At 38.1% G+C, this 15,473-nt stretch overlaps 1 protein-coding gene across 2 annotated transcripts in view; it reads left to right on the forward strand.

Moving 5' to 3' along the window:
• Positions 1-15,473, forward strand: part of TAFA1 (TAFA chemokine like family member 1) — a 515,546-nt gene that overhangs the window by 39,056 nt on the left and 461,017 nt on the right. The gene's annotated exons all lie outside the window — the stretch shown is intronic.

The following is a 15,473-nucleotide window of genomic DNA, read 5'->3' on the forward strand; positions in this document are numbered from 1 at the left end:
GGTCTGGAAACTACCACAGCTGCCTGTGATTCAGTCCTCTGAGGCCTGCTCCAGGTTCACTGAGGCCTGTGTGCCCATGCCGAACTGTGCTCCTCTACTAGCCTTGCACAATATACCTTTCTGATCAACCATCCAAGTTGTCTTGGGCTAGAAATTTGTTTCACTCTGTCTTTTTTGGTTTCTGCTGCTTTAGAATTTGTTTAGAGCCATTTTTTTACAGGTAATTTGGAGGGGTTTGGGGGAGGGCTCAAGCAAGTCACTGCTTTCACTCTACCATCTTCTCCCCAATGATTTCAAGTTCTTCTTATATGTATCTATATTTGAAAGATATTCATTCTCCATCCTTCAATTTCTCCTTAATTTTATGTTTTTTCTTTTTTTGTGGATTGATGCAATGTATGGATGGTTGCAAGCAAGTGATCTATCTGTAATGAGATTTCACTTTGAGTAGAGTTTACTTATTGAAATCACAAGAATATTTAAAGTCCTGTATTTAGAATCCTTTATTTAGAGACAGGATTGTAAAATTTAAAAAAAAAACCTGGAAAAGATGAATCAGTCCACATTTGTCATTTGAATTGCTACAAATGATATAATAGTTGTAAAGCACTTAGCAGAACATCTGGCACATAGTAGGTATTGAATAAACACTTGTTTCCCCTTTATATAGTCTGTACAGAGGTCTTAGAAGCCCACATAGTGAGCATACCATTCAACAGCCTATTAGCAATGTTGAATATGCTTTTCTTAACATAATCTTGTTTTACCAATTTAGAATCCTTTATAATGTTTTATGATAATTTTAAAGCAGCATTGCCATCCCCAAATGTTTCATTTTTGCCTTTCTGTTTATGATGCTTAGTAGAGTACAGGGATACACAATTATGAGAAAAAAAGTGATTTGGTGAGTATGGGAATTGCCTACACTAATGAGATTATATGACTTCATAGAAAAGTTTAATAGTGCAGTTTGAAGCAGCCTTCCACATAGTAGGTACTTAATATTTGTTGACCTGGGGTGACACAATTCCAACACCTAGAATATTATTGGGATTGTATAGACAGACATCAAGTTAATGGTTGAATACGGAAGGGTCATATACTTTTTGAAATTGTTCCTTATTTAGAAGATTGGTAAGTGGAGAAGATGGACCATGAAATCTTAGATCTAGAGGCCCTCTAGACTAACTTTCTCATTTTACAGCTGAGGAAACTTAGGCCCAGATTAAGTTATTTGCTCAAGTTCATAAAACCAGTAAGCCTCAGAGGTGAGATTTGAACCCAGGTTCTCTGAATCCAGAGTCAATACTTTTTCATCTGTGGAAATGCAGACTAGCCACTGTTCCTGCAGTTACTACAGCCATAAATACAAAGACCCAAAAAAGAAAGTTCTTTACACCAAAGTCCTTGGCAATATCAATTGGTTCGACATCAGAAACTGATATGATATTATCAAGTAGAAATGATGCTAAAGAAGAAACATTGCCATATACCTCTTTACCTCATTTCTGTTGCAGCCTTATGACCATAGGTCCTTTCCATCTGACTTACAGCTGAAATCTTCCATTACAAAGTGAGCTCCTTGAGATCAGGGATGGTCTCACTTTGTAATTTATATCCCCAGGACTTAGCATAGTGCTTTGCATATAGTAAAGCACTTAATAATACTATATCCATTCATTCACTGTACCACATGGCCCATTATGCTAGATCAACACTGGCTTAGGGTGGTGATTCTCCTTTAATGAAGAAGTAATTTCAACTATCTTCCCTTCACCATTTCTACTTTGTGACTTTGCTCAATTTGCCTGCCTTTCCATTCCTGCCTCATCACCAGTCTTTCTTTTTGAATTGACTATATTTCCAAGACAATATGATACATTGCTTCTGTTGTGCTTTTATCCTCATCTGCCCCACCAAGTTATCCAATCATCATCAACTATCTCCCATTGTTGTGGGTCTCATTTGGACTATATAATTTTCTCCCAGAGAGTCTTACAGTTGGGTTGAAAGTGAGTGCAGTCAAAAAATACATTCACTTTTATAATGATTTGACAAGGTGATTGACATCTTTGCATCTTCAAGAAAATGATACACTCTTTAAAACTGACACAGTAAGCCTGATAGATTTCTTTGCAGGTATTCTGATGACAGAATAATTATTCTTCAATAGCCAATACAACTCATCTTGAGTGGGAGCATTATGACCACTATAGTGAGATGTAGTTTTCACATACCCAATTTTTCAGTCCAATTCATTTGTGCAAGAGGGAAGTACTATCATTTTTTTTTGTACTGAAGGATGGTGACAAGGTCCTTCCTACCTTCAGCCTCCTTTTCTCTTTAAATAATGCAGACATTACCAGTGATGGACCTAATGGCTGTCTGTCTACCTTTATCGATGTTACAACATTGGAATAGCCAGCCATTCAACAGCATTATCTTAGAAATCTTATTAAGATGGTGAGCTGTATTGCCACCATATGCTTCAAGGACAGCTTCAACACCATGCAATTTAATTACAATTTCACAATTATATTTTTAAAAATGGTTTTCTCAGAATGACATGGCAATATTTGTAAATCAAAGGGATAATGTAACCATATGGGTTTCTCTCCCTTATAATGAAACCTGATCAAGGCATATTGAGAGAGAGAGAAAGAAAGAGAGAAAGAGTGAGAGAGAGAGAGAGAGAGAGAGAGAGAGAGAGAGAGAGAGAGAGAGAGGAGAGAGAATATTCTACACTTTCTCATATCCCTTTTGTTTCTTTTTTCCAGGTGATCTTTCATATTCCAAAAGGATTTCTCTATAGGGTTCTTTACATAGCAAGCTCCTTGGATTTCAGATATTTTTACTTACAAAAATGCAGTTTACATGCTTTTATGGAGTACCACCAACTGCTTAGAGTGAGATATGCTTATTCCTTTGAGTTCTGAGTAACCTTTCATTCTAAGAGCTTAAAAAGAAAAAAGTTTCAGTGAAGATTCTCCCGTACATCTTTTGCACTGTTCCTTTGAGGGATGTAAGAATCATAGACTCTGAATCATAGAATTTGAAAGTTGGCATTCAACCCATTCACAAAAGGAATTCCCACTATAGCATTTGCAATGGTTGTGCAGTCACTTCTTGAAGACCTCTAAGGATGGGGAACTCACCACCTCTAAGGCGAACCTAATTATCCTACAGTTATTACTGCCTTCATAGTTCATTTGGACCAATGACTCCTCTCCAGTAGTTATGGCTCTTCTTTTCACTAGGCAATTGACATCCGTAACATTGATGTGATTTGCTTTCTCTAGCACAGCTAGGAGGCAGTGAAATGGGAACTCGAATTCAAGTCCCTCTTCCCACACAGAGATTTGGTTTTCACCAGCATCCCCTTTCTCCCTTTCCCAAGCTTTATCGATGAAATATTGAGAAGTTAAATTAGGCCTATAGTGTAAAGGAACAACTCTACTGGATTTTACCCTAGGAAGAAGTGCATAAAATCCTGCCTTTGCCACTTACTATCTATGAGACTGGCATTAGACCATGAACTTTGCTGGACCTCAGTTACCTCCTCTGTAAATTGAATGAATTGCAATCAATCCCTTAAGTCCCTCCAGCTCTAAATTCATGATTCATCACTGTGCTCAGAAAGATCTTAAGATTTAGACCTGGGATGGAATCTTTCTAACTCCTTCATTTTACAGACAAGGAAACCAAAGCTGAGAGAAGTGAAATGAGTTGAACAGGGCCACACAGATAACATGTAATAGACATGAAATTTGAACTCCAGTATTCTGAGATCTGAGCCCAGGTCCAATGCCTTTTCCCCTGGATTACACTGACTCTCTTGAGCTACAGGACTTGAATTGCATGTTTCTTAGTCCCATACTGTATTCTTGATATTATATTGTCTCCATGTTGATTCATTCCATCTCGGAAACTCAAGGAGGGAAAATCATATGTCAATGGCAATGCCCATGGCAGGTACTTAGATCCTTCAATGAATGAATAAATTCTTCCAGTTCATGGAAAGTAATAATAATTGTTTTCATTTGGGTGTCATACTGCTGTATTAAGAGCACAGTTCACATATATTTTGTATCTGATGACAATCTTGTTGAAGCAAGAGAGGTTGCCATTGAATAGAGCTAGAAATATACCAAGCACTGTGCCAGGAGTTCACCTTTGTAGACCTCAGTTTCCTCATTTGCAAATGAGGTGTTTGAATCAGATGATCTCCCTTGAAGTGTTAGAATTTCCTAATTCTAAAATGACTGAGCTGTCAAGAACATATTTTTGTTTATATGTAACTACTATTTTAATTTTTCATGAGGAAAAAACTAATAACTATACCCACAAGATGTAAAAAAGGCCTAACTGTGGCTACTATTGTGTATCCTGCTACTACCAATAGCCCACATTGTTACAATACTCTAAGGGTCACAAAGCACTTACTTCCCTCACAATAACCCTATGAAATAGCATAAATTCTTTCATCAGCTTTCAGATAAAAATCCTGAGGCTTAGAGAGGTTGTGATTTTTTTTTCACCATCATCATAGGGATCATAGAATTGAAATCATGGGATCATAGAGTTGAAATCATGAGATCGTAGGATTCAAACCAGAAGGAATCTCAGAGGCTATGTAATATAAAGTATATGAAGTCTCCATTTATTGATGATGAAACTGAGACAAAAGAAAATTAAATCCAAGGTAATATGGGTAAGGTTTGAACTTACATCCTCTGAGCCCATGGTCTTTTCACTATGTCAATCAATCAACCATTTAACATTTATTAAGTTCTTGCTAATTGGCACGCATAGTACAAAGCCCTGAAGATACAAACAAAGGGAAAAAGCAGTCCCAGACACCAAAGCACTTACAATAAGTGGGGAACACAACAGATAAATACCAACATATATAATATATAAGAAATATGTTAAGAGTAATAAATGAATAGCTGGCGTTTACATAGCACTTGAAGGTTTACCCAGTGTTTTATATATGTTTGAATCTCATAAAATCCTGGGAAGTAGGTGCCATTATTAGTTCCATTTTACACATTAGAAAACTGAGGTAGACACAGGACAAAGTGACTTGCCTAGGGTCTGAGGCCCAGATTTGAACTCATGTCTTCTTGACTCCAGATTCAGTGTTCTATCTACTGGGCTACCTAGTTGTCCTATTATATGAAAGGTAACCTTAGAGGGGAAGATATTCTTAGATGAAGAGTCTGGGGGAGGTTTAGTAAGTGTCAGAGGTGGGATCTAAGAGATGTATCCTGATGACATGTGCATAATTTCTTGGCTCCCAAGGAATTATTTACAAATTGATATTTTGCTCAAAGAGGTGATTATTTTTAGTATTCTTTGCCCCCTTTTGTACAGATCTACTACTCTCTGTAAGAAAGTCAAAAAACCTGAGAACCATTTTCTATTTTTCTTTATTTTATGGATTTTCATCCCCAAATCATCTAGTGACTTCTTTCCTCCTTAGCTACATTGACCCCAAGAGAAGAGGCTGCGGCTACACTGGGAATATTGTCCGTATTGGGTTAGTGTACAAACTCTCAGAGCTGCCATGCTCTACAAGCATAGCCTTCAGGAACCCAGAATCACCTGCAATTCATTAGGAGGCCATCAGAGTATGACTTTGTGGAGGATTTCATCAAGGAATTTGCCGGTCATGAGGAAAAACCTAAGAACAACTGTACCCACAAGATGTAAAAACGGCCTAAAGAAAGGTCCAAGTGTGTTAAATGGACCTCCTTTGAATAAACAATCTCTGAGAGGATCAGAACTAGAATACAGTAACATAGTATAAGAACGTGTGGATGGATTGCATTCTGTAACAATGGAGGAGCTATACAAATCAATGAAAACCCAGCTCCAGTGAAATAGACTGTTATTACAATTGCCTAACTTCAAATACATTTATCCTATTGCAAACACAGTCTTTCAGTAAGGCATGTACAATTAAGAGATTGTCCAGACCTCAGCACAGGAGCATTGAGCATCTCTTAAAACAAAGGCTTTATCTCTGTGAAAGGAGGTGGAGTACTTGGCAGATCTCAGCCTAACAGGTTGATTTTGCTGTGGCTTCCAAAGAAACAGCTGCATCTCTGCATGAAAAATAAAAAAGCCCTCAGTTCATTATTCATAGAATTTTCTATGAGTTCTTTCTATCCAGCATCTAAAAGTGAACCTGGAGCTTTGACATTTTTCTCTGAATTTAGGATGAGGGAGGGCCTGGTTGCAGGATTTCAGCTCTCTTTCTCTTCCAGATGTCCTATTGTTGAACAATTCCGGAGCCATTCTGAAACCTGTCGCAAACAGAGATTTACCACCACTTGGTCATAAACCATCCCTGAGGGATTCACACGGAGGGCCTTAAAGAAATACATGCTACTCTTTGTTGGCTTAGGGGAACAGCCTCACGAGATTACTCTTGACACAATCCTGGATTCTTTGGGCTACCAGATTGGGAAGGTCATTTCTGACAATTATATTAAGCTGTTGATTTTTTTTTTCCTAGGAGCTCTTTTCTAAGAACTGTAATGTGAAGCTGGGCATGGAGGGGGACATGGGAGGCAGGAGGGTCTAAGAGATGAATTGCTGGATTTAGAAACAGGAAGACGTCTGTTCAAATTTGGACTATGATACTAGCTGTGTGACTTTCCTGAGCCTAAGAGAGCTCTCCAAGCTTCTAGTAATAGATGGGTGGTAATCTGTGAGGACGGAGTTTCCACACCAGTTATTGACCTGTGTAGATGTTCATTTGCCTGCAGACATGGGCACCGGTGTCTCCGAATGGGACAATAGGAGGAGAACTGGTTCTGGAATTAGAGAAATTTCATTCAAATTCTCCTTCAGATGTGTATAGTCTGTGTCACCTTGGACAAGTCACTGACTCTCTTTGGCCCTTAGTTTCCACAACTGTAAAATGGAGGGGTGGACACGGTGGCCTCTACAATCCTATCTATTTCTAAATCTAGAATGTGTGAAAATGAGAGGACTAGAATAGATGGTCTTTGAGGACTCTTGTAGCTCTGGTCAGGTAAAGGTAAATAGATGTGTCATAATGGGTAAAGGTCTGGATCTGGAGTCAGGAAGACCCCAGTTCAAATTCAGCCTCAGACACTTATTAACTGTGTCACCCTGGGCAAGTCACTCAACCTCTGTCTGCCTCAGTATCCATATCTGTAAAATTGGGATAATCATAGCCTCTACCCTCCAGGATTTTATGGGGATAAAATAAGATGATATTTGCAAAGTGTTTTGCAAACATTAAAACACTATATAAATACTGGGTCATTATTGAATCAATGATCTCATAATCTATAAAATGAGGATGTTGGCCTAAATTGTGTATAAGTTCTCTTTCAACTGTATACCTAGGGACCACAGTTCTGTTAATGGTCTGAAATCCAAACCGTATGTTGCAGTAATTTTGGGAGGATGCAGCATGGCATGTGGATAAGAACAATGAATTGGTACTCAAAACACCTGGATTCTAGTCTTGGCTCAGCACCTAATGTGACCTTGAAAAAATGATCTGTTTTCTCGGCTGCAAGATCAGAATCATTGATCTAAAATTTGAAAGAACCTTAGAGACAATCCAGTCCAACCCCTAATTTTATAGATGAGGAAACTAGGCTGTAAGGATGTTCCAACACTTGCCTAAAGCTACAAAAATATCAATCTGCAAAGGCAGAATCTGAACCATGGTCCTCTGACTGAAGAGTACTACACTGTCTTGAATTTACATGAACTCCAGGATCTCTTCAAGCTTGAACATTTGATAATTGTGTAAAACTATCAGATACCTGAACTTAAATGCCTTTTAAAATGGAGGAGAATCAGGTTTTTCATTAACTCATTCATTCATTCATTCACTTGGGTCACACAGAGAGTGATGCAGAGGTACTAGGACAAGCAAGTTATAACTAATAACACATGAGATCTGAAGAACTAGTCAGGTGGTCATTGATAAAATGTCTGATTGAAAAAGCAGGTGGGCTGGTATGTGTCAAGAGTGAGGGATTACTGATGAGCAGTCTTTGTGCTTTTCTGGTATTCCCAAGCTATTCACAGTAAGAGAGGGAGACCTCAGCACCTGATGGGAGCTGGAAAATGGGAGGATTACTTACAATATTCAATGGAATAGAGCTGCCTAGGATTGGTAGGCATAAATGAGTTGTGATTGGGATAATTAAAGGGAATATTAACCTTGAGGAGAAAATACATTCTTTTGATCATATTTATATTAATGATGGAATATTTTTGTGATGTATTCCAAACTTTGGGCAGCTAAGTTGCACAGTGGATAGGACCTTGGTTCTGGAGTAAGGAAGATCTGAGTTAAAATCTCTCCTCAGCCACTTCCAAGCTGTGTCACCCTGGGCAAGTCATTTAACCCTGTTTGCCTTCCTTTACTAATCTGTAAAATGAGCTAGAGAAGGAAATGGTAAACACTTCAGTATCTTTGCCAAGAAAATCCTAAACGAAGTCATGAAGAGTTGGACAAGACTGTAATAACTGAAAAACCCAACAGCATCCCAAACTTTATAAAAAGAATTCCTCATAACATTGGAAACTAGTTAGCATCTAAAATAGCCACACACACAAAAAAACTTTCCATAACAAATAATAACAATAAACCCTGATATTTCAATAGCACTTGAAAGATTGCAAAGATTTTTAAATACTTTCTCATTTCAACCCCACAATCTTTTGAGGTAGACATTTTTGTTGTTATTATTTTAGTGAAGTGATTGAAACTCAGAAGATTAAATTACTTACCAATTGTCAAACAGCTTGTAACTGGAGGTAATATAGTGAATTGAATATTTGACTTGCTGTCAGTAAGACCTGAATTCAAAAGCTGCTTAGACATAGTTGTGTGACCCTGGGCAAAACTTGACCTTTCAGGAACTTGGCTTCTGCATCTGTTAAATTAGAGGATTGAACTCTAAGGCCTTTAAGATACCTTCCAGCTTTAAATCCTATTGTTTGAACCCTTCTCTTCCTGATTCCAAGTTCAGTGCTGTAGATGCTAAGTCAGGTCACAATCTATCAATGTGAAATGGCTCACTCTAAAAGAATTATGCATATTTTGGGCACAAGTCCAGTAACAGATCCTAATGAACACGTCCAATCTGCAGTGCCAGCAGCATCTTTCCTCTAAGAGGTTCACAGCTAACTTTAAACCTGCAGTAATTCCTCTTTTCTCTCTTATCGCCTTTGTTTATATAAGCCATATTCCCAGAGAGGGTGCTGGCTTTTTATAACCACAGAGTAGCTTGAGAATTCTCCTTGGCTGTGCTTTTCAGGATTTGAAACAAGCTGGGTGTCTTTGTTTCATGTTAGTGCTACATGAGAAATTGCAAGTGAGGTCAGAAAACACCTCTCTCTTGCCTCTTCTCCTACCCCACCTTTGGCATTCTATTCAACAATGGAGTGGCAGTGATCTGTGAGTCTGTGATGGCAATAGTGTGACAATCAATTCTCATGGCCATATAAAGCATTGGAAATACTGTTATCTGATGAATTTCGCCATCTTTTTTTCCTGTCCACTTTGATGCTTCTTGGCCACTGTTTCAACTTACGAAACATTTTTAAAAAGCCTACTGTAGGCAAGACACTAGATTAAAAAAAATAAATAATTCTTGCCCTCAGGGATATTACATTCTATAAAGAAGATTCAGCATGAACACATAAATTTCATCAACTTTCAAAGTAAGACAAAATAATTGCAAGGGAAGAGAATGCTAGAAACTGGGGAGAATAAGGAAAGGTATCTTGTAGGAGGTATCGCCTGAGGTATTCTATGAAGGAAGCTAGGGATACTAAGAGGTAGGTGAAAAAGGAGTGATTTCCAGACCTGGGAGGGAGGGGCATCTCCTCAATAAATGGAGATGGAATATGTAATATTGTGTATGGCAACCAACTGGCAAGCCAGACTGACTAAAACTGAGAATGAGTGGATAATATGAAATAGACTGATCTCATCAATAGGATCGTAAGTTGGAAAGGACCAGATAAGAGGCCACCTAATTCAACCTCCTGATTTTTAGAGTTGAGAAAATTGTAATTTAAAAAGTCCATGGTCACAAAAGTGGAATTGGAATCCAGGTCCTTTGACTTTAGAACCAGGGATCTTTCCCTGGTCACACGGCCTCCCTAATATGACCCCAATTGCCCATACTGGTTTTCATTTAAGTCTTTCAGCAAACATTTGTTGAGGGCCTATTCTGTTCAAGGCACTGATTCTGCTGGTAAAGCTCTGCTCCTCCTGTCCTCACAGAATTTCTGACTTCATAGAGGAGGTAACAATGGTGCAAGAAAGGAGACATAAAAAAATAAGAAAGTGTGAGATGTTTTAGGAAGAAAATGTCCTTTTTCATGGTAAAAAAGAATGGAAATTTTTCCATAAAGTCCTTACTAGATGTAACTTTAGGCAACTCACTTTACCTAGGGGCAATGGTAGTAGCTATGATACAGAGACATTGTGAGGATCAAAGGAATTTTGTTGTTGCTGAGTTGTTTCAGTATTCAACTCTTTGTGATCCCATTTGGAGTCTTCTTGGCAAGGATGCTAGAGTAGTTTACCATTTCCTTTTCCAACCCATTTTACAGGTGAGGAACTGAGGCAAGCAAGGTTAAATAACTTGCCTAAGGTCATACAGCTAATAAGTTAAGCCTCTGACACCAGATTTGAACTCAGAAATCTGAGCCTTCCTGATTCCAAGCCAAATGCTCCATCCACAGCACCATTTAGCTGCCCCTTCAAAAGAAGTAATAATCATAATAATAAACGTAGAGACTCTGAACTTAGGTCTTCTTATCTTTAAAATTGGCCCTTTATCTACTATATCATATGACCTCTCCAGCTGAAGTCCCTTAAACTCTAAGTGCCCCAGGTAATTCTAAGACTATAAGTTTGAGAGGTGTCAATTTATATCAAGCGGGGAAGTTTCCTCACCTGAGTTTCCTACACAAGTGAAATAACATGTCTAATCCCTATCCCTATCTTGGTCGTGATGATAGATTCTATTCAGTGCCTTAAGATTTGCAAATCCCTTACAAAGTGCTTCTTAAACTTTAAAGAATTCTAGGAATATCAACCATTATCATATGCCAACCAGAGTCATAGCTATCAGCTCTGACACTTGGACAGGCAACATGAATGGCACCTTCACATCACTTTTCAAAGACAAACTGAGTCAGGTAAGGTCTAGGGGAGAGAAGATACCTCAGAAAGAGACTTAAGACTTTGGAGATAAACAGCCAACACACTAACCTATGGGGTAGAGACTCTGGGATGGTATGAGGCTGCTGCTGGGGAGGCTGTTCCTAGTGGTTGGCAAAGGTAAATATCAGGGCCTGGCCAGGTTAGGTAAGTAGTCACCATTGGTGCCATTTCTTGGGGGAAGCAAGCACATCATATCATCTGGTAGCTCCATTTTTAATTGATTATTCTCGCTAACTAGGTGTTAAACTCAGTTTCTGCCTGCTGAGGGAGCACTCTAAATTTCACCACCTGGGATGAGGCATGATTCACTCCACAGTCATTTTGATTGAGCTACTTATCCCAGGGCAGTCATGGAGAAAGGGCTTTGTAAAACCTTACTCAGTCAATCAATCAGCAAACATTTATTAAACCTTTGCTATGTACAGATAGATGAGCTATTATTATCATTCTTACTCTTATTATATGAATGTAAGTGGCATTACTATTGTTATTAAATTTTACAGAACAAAAGAATGTGCATGTGTCATTCATGGATATTTAGAGTACTCTTATGTCTTCTTTCTGAAAAGCCTGCCATTTCTATAAGCATACACTGAATGTACTATAATTTCCTTTCTACAAAGAATGTAAGATTGAAAGAATAGAAATCTGAAGGGTCAATAAACAGGCTAAGAAGGCAGACCATGGTCCAGGGGAAACTCAAAGCCTTTTTTCCCCTTGGTGAGTATCTCTTGCCTCCCCACAGTTTGTTTCTGTGATGAGCTAAAATATTTGGCTACCCCTTATTATGAGACAATTGTATTTTGTGGAAGAAGGATCAGGAAACTGATCTATCACTCAAATATTTTTTAAACCCTAAGTGAAAAGGGGATGATCATTTATCTGCTTCTTTTACCACATAAGAAAGGGTAGAGAAATGTTATTGGTGTACATTTATACACATGGTTTTTATATCTATGTAATAGAATCTAGGCACAGGTTTCAAATCTATTATAAGAACTGAGGGAAATGATAATCTTGATTATTTACTTGGAATTCAAGGGGGAAGGAAGGTGAAAGGGAATGAGAAGTGAGTACAAACAGTGTGATTTGCCAAGCTGAGAGGGGGAGATAATTCTGTTTTTCTGCCCTTCTGAGGAAAAGTGGAGAGTGATACTGGAAAACATTAATTCTGTGACTGTTAACAATGTGGACCATTTGTCTAGGGGGGTAGGGAAAGGGATGTTGGTGCAAATGGAAGGAAATAAGCATTTGTCAACCACCTATTGTGTGCCAGGCACAATACAAATCACTTAAACAAATATCATCTTATTTGATCTTCACAAAAACCCTGTGTTATTGAGTTGTTCGGTTGCATCTAGCTCTTTGTGACTCTATTTTGGAGTTTTCCTGGCAAAGATACTAGATTGGCTTACCATTTCTTTTCCCAGCTCATTTTGCATATGAAGAAATTGAAGCAAACAGTTAAGTGACTTGTCCAGGGTCACATGTCTATTAAGTGTCTAAGGCCAGATTTGAACTCAGGTCTTCCTAACTCCAGGTCCAATAATCTATCCACTGCACCACCTAGCTGCCCTAGCTACCCTATGAGGTAGGTGCTATAATTGCCACCATTTTACAGTTAAGGAAATTGAGGCATAGAGGTTAAGTGACTTCTTCAGGGTCCCATTCTTTCCTTTATCTCTATGTTTAGTCTTTTCTTGAGTTCTCATCCATGGGACTTCTCTCAGCCTCCATCTGGCAGCAGGATACAACAGATAGTATTCCTGACATGGAATTAGGAGACCTGGATTCATAGACTACCTCTGAGACTTGCTTGCCTTGGTTTTCTTATTTGTTTGATTAGAATAATAATGTTATTTCCAATCCTTCCTGTATATGGCTTGCTTTGTGTTGTTTTGTTTTTTTGTATATCATTTCCTCTATTAGATTACATGTTCCTTGAGGTCAGAGAATGTCTTTTGCTTCTCTTGTATCCCCAGCACTTAGCACAGTACCTAGCACACAATAAGAGCTTACTAAGTGTTGATTTATTGATTATCGCTATTAAATCCCTCAGCAGTTATCATGAGGACCAAATGAGATCATTTATGTAAATTTTAAATATTGTAAAATTGCAATATTGTAATATTGTATTGTAATATTGTCAAATTAAAGAGAACAATATAAATATGTCATATTATCCCATCAAAATCTACCTGTTCTGTTGGTGCTAATCACAAGGAACTTGACCTAAAAGTGGTTGCCCCAGGTGTAGGAATAGAATAGTCCAGGACTTCTTAACCTTAGGTCTGTGAACTCTGAAGAAAATATGTTCATTGCCATATCTCAATAGAGTTCCTTTCCTTTGTAAAATTAAGCAGTTCATTTTATACCTTTAAAAGTTATTCTGAGATGTCTATCCCCTTCTAAAACACCTGGTCTAGTTTCAAGAGTGTTGAGTCTGGAGGCAGAGAATGTTTGGTTTGGGCTCCTCACTCTGTTATTGGCCCCAGGCAAGATGCTTGACCTGCCTAGTCCTTACCTTCCTCATCTGCAAAATGGGAGAGATTGAACCATTTTACCTCTAAGGTCCCTTTGTGTCTGTATCTATGAAACATAAATTTTAAAATGATGTGACATTGTAGAGACTGTGATCCTTTTAGATCTACGCGGTTCTGTTTATACTCAGGTACATCTATACGTATATTCAAAAGAACATGGCATTTAGACTTGGAAGACCTGGGACTAATTCTTTATCCTTTCAAGATTCACAAAAGTTCTATGTGACTATAGGCTACTCCATTTACCTCTCTATGCCTCAGTTTCTTCTTCTGTAAAATAACAGGGATTAAACTAGATTTCTCAGGGCCCATCCTGTTTTGAATCCTCCAATTCTGTATTTTCAGAATCAAAGAATTTCAGATTTAGAAGGATTCTTAATGTCCATCTACTCTAACCTATACTTGAAAAACATTCCTTTTTATAACAAACCTTACAAGTAATCATCCAATCACTTAGACCTCCAGTGGGAGGAAACCCAACATCTGGGGAGGTCTCCCATTACACTTTTGCGTAATTCTCATAGTATATATTTTCCCTCTTTATCATAAGCCTAAATCTGCCCCTATATCTTCCATGTATTGATATGAGCTCTTCCCTTTGGAGACAAACCGAATAAATCTAATAACCCTCTTAGACATTATATCCTTTTAGACACTTGAAGAGAATGAATCAACCTATATAAAGAGCTTTCCAAATCTTAAAGAGCTATCTATATAAATGCTAGCTATGCTTGTTATTAGTGTACAATAGGGAATTTTCACTTTTTGTATGTCATGATCCCCTTTGACAGATTGGTGAAGCATATGGATCCTTTCTCAGAATCATATTTTTAAATGCATAAAATATATAAGATTACCAAGGAAACCAATTATCCAAAAAATTAATTCACAGACCTCAAATTAAGAACCCATGTTTTACTAGTTCTCCTTGTCTTGAGGCTATACATGTCTAGTAACTTCAATTGATCCTTCATCCTTTTTTTGTAGTATCTTTCTTCCCATCTGCAGTTACAGAATTACATTGAGTCTGTCTCTCTGTAAACCAAATACTGTGTTCACCCTTGTCATAATGAGCATGTAGGTGAGATGGGTAAATATTGACTGTTGCTTCATATTAAAAAACATTAGAGGCTATGGGTTGACTTGACTCACTCCAGGCCTGGCTGAGGGAGTATCTAGGGTTCTCTTTTAGTTCTAAACTTTTATTGGTCTAAGAAATGTCATTCAATGCTCGACATCAAAGATGGAATCTGAGATCCATGGATGTGATTCAAATTAAGTCCAATTTAGAAGTGACATCAACCCAAAAGCAGTGTGGAATAGTAGATAAAGCTGGACTTAAAGTCAGAAGAAATGGGTTCAAATACCAGCTCTGACCTATACTGACTGTGTGACTTGTGGAGAGTTCCTGAAGTAGTCAATGCCCCAAGCAACCCTCTCCAACTACCAGCCATGAAGTGTGTGCAGATCTGCACTGGTAGAAGTTTCTTCACTGCAGTTCCCAGTATCATTAAAATCCCAAGTGGGACCCCCAAACCAGTTGACACTATATTCATGTGAATCATACCATGTGTGTTTGGGTCTGATGCTGCCTGATGTTTGCAGCTGTGTGTTTTGGAGAACATCTACATTTGGGACCCATTTTATTTTTTTATTATTAGTGGCTGATGGGCACAGAAAATATGCTC

Source organism: Phascolarctos cinereus, unplaced genomic scaffold (genome assembly GCF_003287225.1).
Source record: "Phascolarctos cinereus isolate Bilbo 61053 unplaced genomic scaffold, phaCin_HiC Scaffold_4;HRSCAF=312, whole genome shotgun sequence".
NCBI classification, from domain to species: Eukaryota; Metazoa; Chordata; class Mammalia; order Diprotodontia; family Phascolarctidae; genus Phascolarctos; species Phascolarctos cinereus.